Genomic DNA, 6693 nt, shown 5'->3' on the forward strand with positions numbered 1-6693 from the left:
CGTGGTGCGCTGGCGGCGTCTGCCGCTCTCGCCGCTCGGCCGAGCGGCCTTGTTTAAAATGATGTCCCTGCCACGCTTCCTCTACGCCCTCCAGAATACTATGGACTTGGTCCCGGCACGCTATTTCCGTGAGGTGGAGGGCCTCCAGCGGCGCCTGTTCTGGGACGGGAGGCCGCGCATTGCTCTGGCTAAATTGACGCTCCCGTGGTACGATGGGGGGGTCGCCCTCCCTGACATTAAACGGTATTACTGGGCCTCCCAACTAGCTGCAATTAATCATGGCCTTTACGGGCCCGCCTTGAACCCGGCATTCGAGATGGATAAGATGCTCCTGCCCGGTGGCGATTACAATCGAGCGCTCTACGCTGGCGCGCCCGACTCCCGTTTGACGGGACCGACGCGTGTCATGGTGCGTGTCTGGCACGCGGCTAATGCAGCTATGGGGTGGAAGGACCGTTTGACCCGGGCGTCACCGCTGTATGCGTCTGAGAGGTTGGGCTCCCTGTGGACGTCGAAGGGCTTCGAGAAGTGGGACACGATCGGAATCAGCACGGTGGGAGATCTCTGGACGAGGGGGGGATTCAAAACTTTTGAGACGCTGCAGGCGGAGTTCCAGCTGCAGGGCAGTGAGTACTTTCGGTACCTACAGGTCCGCCATGCGCTGGGCTCCGTCTTCCCGGATGTCGCATCCATTCCGGAGTCTTCCCCCCTGGAGGACAGAGTCCTAGATGGCCATGTCCCGGACAGCACGATCTCCCTCATATACAAAAAACTGATCAACGATAGATCGTGCCTGCTGACTAGTCTCCGCGAGGCTTGGGTTGCCGACGGGCTGGAGCTGGACGATGAGGATTGGATTTCCGCGGTGGCCTCTCCGAAAGAGGTGGCCATCCCGGCTCGCCTTCGTTTCGTCCAGCTCAAGATCCTTCACCGGGTTTACGTGACGGGGCCAAGGCTTCTGCGTATGGGTTTTGCTGGTGACGGAATGTGTAAGCGTGGCTGTGGTGCGTTGGTGACTTTCATGCATATACTGTGGGAGTGCCCGAAGGTGGAGCGATTCTGGCGTGGTGTGCATGAGGTCCTGCGTGTGGTGACGCGTGTTGCGCTGCTGCCTGAAGCGAGGAGATGCTTGCTGAATGTATGGGAACCGAATGACTATTCGGTCCCGCAGACGCGGTGGGTGACTCTGGGATACATGATAGCCAAGCGCGACATTGCTCAATTGTGGGGATCCCAGAGGCCCCCTGCGGTGTTGGCCTGGAAAGAGCATATGGATTGGTGTATGTTTCGTGAAAAGGTGGTGTATGTGGCGAGAGGTAAGCCTGGGGCGTGGGTGAAAATCTGGGGCCCCTGGAACGCCTACCGCGGGGGTATTTGTGAGCCACCACTGCTACAGGCGGCCTCGCCTGCTCCGTCTCCCTAGACGGCCCCCCTCCCTCAGCCGCGGGCGCGCGGTCCCCCAGTCCCTGATCTATTCCCATTCCCCTCTCCAGAGTTCTGCTGCTGGTTTGGATCCCCCACTTATGGAGCACGTGCTGTTATTTTGGATCGCGGGTTGCCTTGCGGGTGTGGTTTTTTGGTGTTGTTTTGTTTCAAGAAAAGGGAACCGTACTGTGGGCTTGGAGCTGTGTGGCCTGCACCATTGATTACTCCTGTTTCACTGCTCTACACTGCCTAGAGACTTTTACTGTATGTGTGCAATATGTTTTTGTCATTCTAGCGGCCGGCCGGATGGTTGTAGGCCCATACCTGTAACTTTTACGAACTGCAATAAACGGTTTCAAAAAAAAAAAAAAAAAAAAAAAAAAAAAGATAGCAAACCTTGCCATTGCAAAGCAGATAACCCTGGACGACACTCTACAAAGAAGAATCCTGGCCCTTCGACGTTCCACTACCTTTGGAAGACAGAAGAATCTCCCTTGGACTCAAGGAGTGACTCCCCTGCTTGGCAGGCACCAGAAACTCTACTCAACAGTCGCAAACTTTCCCGCTCCCGCCGGAATTCGAAGTCCCTGCAGCCCCGGAAGTGGATTTCCTGACTTCTCGACGGCCATTGTGAGTCTCCAGCAGAGCTGAGGCGAGGGGACCCCACGAGTGACAAGGAACAGCAATACCCGGGTACCGTGCACTATTGTCGAGTGCAACCCCTTCACGACGTTCTACTAACTTGTGCATTGGACCATTTGTGGTCCAAGCCTCCAGCAGGTTTTGCAGTGAAAATCAGAGGCCTAGCCTGTCCCGAGTGACCGTGGGCTCTTATGAAGCATTTCCTCAAGAGGCGTCTTTGCAATCCTTTGCCCGTTGGCTTGTGGGTCCACCGAAGACTTTCTTATCAATTCAAAGGGCTCCCCTGGTTTCTCCAGGCTTGTCCTCACTCACCCTCGCTGGGGGAGTCCCTCAGACCTTGCTGGTCTGCAACGCTGACCTTCTTCGATTTCCACGAGACTTGCTGTTGCCAAGGCTTGTTCGCTCCAATCTGATTGCCGACACCTCAGTAAGCTGCAGACGTTGTGGGACACTCTGAATCCAGCTGCTGGTCATCATCGATCCTTCCTGGACCCCGTGAGCGAAGAGTTAAAACACCCTTGATCACCTGAAATCACCCGACTTCCGTGAGCAACCAGCTTCCTGGCCCCGGGTCACTGGCAAGTGACTGTGAACACTGTCCCTTCAATTTTCAGGTCATCTGCATCTCGAATCCACCCTTGGATTCCACCGGACACTTCTTCAGTCGACGCAAGCAGCAAGTCTTCTTTGGTCTCCATAGAAAACAGCGACGCGACCCGACACCATAAGACACCTATGCACCCGGCTTCCCTGGGTGAGGTAACTCGTGCACTCCGGTGCCCTAGTATGTGTTGGCCCTCGAATTACTTACCTTGTAAGTGGCCTGCTTGTAGACTTCCTCAAAGTACCCTAAAACTTTAAAAATCAAACCGCGACTTGCTCCATTGTAATCAAAAGGGAACCCGCAGCTGTGTTCACACACTACATGCGTCTCCCGTGGGTCTGTTACTTACCTGCTTTCACTGCAGTCGTGAAGCCCCAGCGATTCTACAGGCCCTAGGCCTTGTCATTCTGCAAGTCGACTTTCCTAACGCTCTTTTTAGGTCTCGCATAGGGCAGCGCATGCGCTGCCTCTCCGAGGCATTAAGTAATTTGTAAATGTGTTGAATCTCCGCCTACTGCAGCTCTTTGTCAGTAATTGGTTCCTGAGCTTGTCTGTTTTAGTGTGTTGGTTTCTGACAGGCTAATGCCCTTTGTCGATCAGCCTTTACTTTTTTAAGAACGCCCACGCAGCACCGCCTAACTACAGTAAACATGCTTTATGTGGCATGAAGTGTTTCAGTTGGAACTCTTTTGTTTCTTTTCGTGGCTATTGCTGAAAGAGTTTAGCTGTGTTTAGTTTGAGGCATTGGAATGAAGTGAATTGGGTCAGTAGCGTGTTTTATTATTATAGCTGTGTTTACTTTGAATTGGGTCCATAGCGTGTTTTATTAGCTGTGTTTTCTTTGAGGCATTGGAATGGAGTGAATTGGTTCCGTACTTTTAGTGTACGATGGTCCGTTTCTGCTATTTATTTTGTTTTCATTTTTTTTTTCAGAACAATTACACTGTTATTTAGCGCGTTTTACTTATGTAACTAGAAGGGTTTAGCTGTGTTATTTTGCTGCATTGGAATGGAGTGATTTGGCTCGTAATTTTAGTGTACGATGTTCCTTTTTCTGCTTTTTTGCTTATGTTTATTTATTTTCCCGGGAGAGTTGCATTGCTATTTAGCGCGTTTTGATTTATTTTCCCGGGAGTTTGGCTGTCTTTACTTTGTGGCATTGGAATGGAAAAGACCTTTCGCATCACTCTGTGTCTTCATTTGCATCTCTTTGAGGCTGGGAACGAAGAGATTACAATCTATACTGCCCATTTTAATGTACTTCATTATCTTGGCCTGGTTTCGGTTCTCAGCTGTCACAAACAAGTTGACGCTTCACACCATACCAGACTTTCTGTCTTCCGATTTTTTTACCCTTTTCACACATTATTCCCAATTGAAGGGCACTGCGAAGTGGCTGTGTGCGCGTAGCGTGGATGCGGGTAGGAAACCCTTGAATAATAGTGTACATGGGCGCAATGCTTCAGGCTCTTTTATAATTGTCCCTTGTGCCTTTATGAATATATAGCAAATGGCACACCATGTACTGACTTCGTAAGGATAGCAGGATGATTTGATGTGTGAATGAAGTCCCGTAAATATACGATCATACTTGATATCAGCAGCGAGCGTGAAGCGTGTTGATGTGTAAAATGGTATACATTTGCCCAAAACAAACGTTTCTTATTTACAACTGTGCTCGTGTTATAAGGAACATCAGTTTAGCCTTTGGTGCTGTTTTGTTGTTGTAACCACATGGGCTCACTGTTTTCGGGTGTTTTATACTTGCAAGCTCTAACTTTATTAATCCCTCTCGAATCTCATCCCATGTTCTAAGTATGTAAAGACGGCAGGATGATTTCATGTTACAATTTCGTGCTGTAACTATACTATCGCAGCTGATGTTAGCAGTGAGCGTGAAAATTCATCATTTTGTAGACAAGCACGCCGTCGTGCATAAAACTAAACATTTGTATTTGAAACTATGCTTGTTTTATAGTGTATATGGGCTCAGTGCTGCAGGCATTTTTTTTAGTTGTAACTTCTGCCCTTATTAATTCACAATAAATGTCACATTATATTCCGAGTGTGTAAGGATAGCAGGATGAGCTGAGATAACAATTACGTGCTGACATTATACTATCACACCTGCTGTAATCTGCCAGTTTTGCGAGCATTGGAATGGAGTGATTTGGCTCGTAATTACTATCGCAGCTGATGTTAGCAGCGAGCGTGAAAATTCCTGATTTTGTAGACAAGCACGCCGTTGTGCTTAAAACTCAGCATTTGTATTTGAAAATATGCTCGTCTTATTGTGTATATGTGCTCACTGCTGCAGGCAGTTTTTTTAGTTGTAACTTGTGCCCTTATTAATTCTCAATAAATGTCACATTATATTCCAAGTGTGTAAGGATAGCAGGATGAGCTGAGATAACAATTACGTGCTGACATTATACTATCACACCTGATGTAATCTGCGAGTTTTGCGAGCATTGGAATGGAGTGATTTGGGTCGTAATTACTATCGCAGCTGATGTTAGCAGCGAGCGTGAAAATTCCTGATTTTGTAGACAAGCACGGCGTCGTGCTTAAAACTCAGCATTTGTATTTGCAAATATGCTCGTCTTATAGTGTATATGGGCTCAGTGCTGCAGGCAGTTTTTTTAGTTGTAACTTCTGCCCTTATTAATTCTCAATAAATGTCACATTATATTCCAAGTGTGTAAGGATAGCAGGATGAGCTGAGATAACAATTACGTGCTGACATTATACTATCACACCTGATGTAATCTGCGAGTTTTGCGTGCATTGGAATGGAGTGATTTGGGTCAGAATTACTATCGCAGCTGATGTTAGCAGCGAGCGTGAAAATTCCTGATTTTGTAGACAAGCACGGCGTCGTGCTTAAAACTCAGCATTTGTATTTGGGAATATGCTCGTCTTATAGTGTATATGGGCTCAGTGCTGCAGGCAGTTTTTTTAGTTGTAACTTCTGCCCGTATTAATTCTGAATAAATGTCACATTATATTCCAAGTGTGTAAGTATAGCAGGATGAGCTAAGATAACAAGTACGTGCTGACATTACACTATCACACCTGATGTAATCTTGGAGTTTTGCGAGCATTGGAATGGAGTGATTTGGGTCCGTAGTTTTAGTGTACGATGGTCCATTTCTGCTATTTATTTTGTTTTAATTTATTTTTCCGGAAGAGTTGTACTGCTATTTAGGTCGTTGTATTTATTTTACTAGAAGGGTTTAGCTGTCTTCATTTTGCGGCATTGGAATGGAGTGATTTGGCTCGTAATTACTATCGCAGCTGATGTTAGCAGCGAGCGTGAAAATTCCTGATTTTGTAGAGAAGCACGCCGTCGTGCTTAAAACTCAGCATTTGTATTTGAAAATATGCTCGTCTTATAGTGTATATGGGCTCACTGCTGCAGGCAGTTTTTTTAGTTGTAACTTGTGCCCTTATTAATTCTCAATAAATGTCACATTATATTCCAAGTGTGTAAGGATAGCAGGATGAGCTGAGATAACAATTACGTGCTGACATTATACTATCACACCTGATGTAATCTGGGAGTTTTGCGAGCATTGAATGGAGTGATTTGGGTCGTAATTACTATTGCAGCTGATGTTAGCAGCGAGCGTGAAAATTCCTGATTTTGTAGACAAGCACGGCGTCGTGCTTAAAACTCAGCATTTGTATTTGGGAATATGCTCGTCTTATAGTGTATATGGGCTCAGTGCTGCAGGCAGTTTTTTTAGTTGTAACTTCTGCCCGTATTAATTCTGAATAAATGTCACATTATATTCCAAGTGTGTAAGTATAGCAGGATGAGCTAAGATAACAAGTACGTGCTGACATTACACTATCACACCTGATGTAATCTTGGAGTTTTGAGAGCATTGGAATGGAGTGATTTGGGTCCGTAGTTTTAGTGTACGATGGTCCATTTCTGCTATTTATTTTGTTTTAATTTATTTTTCCGGAAGAGTTGTACTGCTATTTAGGTCGTTGTATTTATTTTACTAGAAGGG

This window comes from Triturus cristatus, chromosome 11 (assembly GCF_964204655.1).
Source record: "Triturus cristatus chromosome 11, aTriCri1.1, whole genome shotgun sequence".
NCBI lineage: Eukaryota > Metazoa > Chordata > Amphibia > Caudata > Salamandridae > Triturus > Triturus cristatus.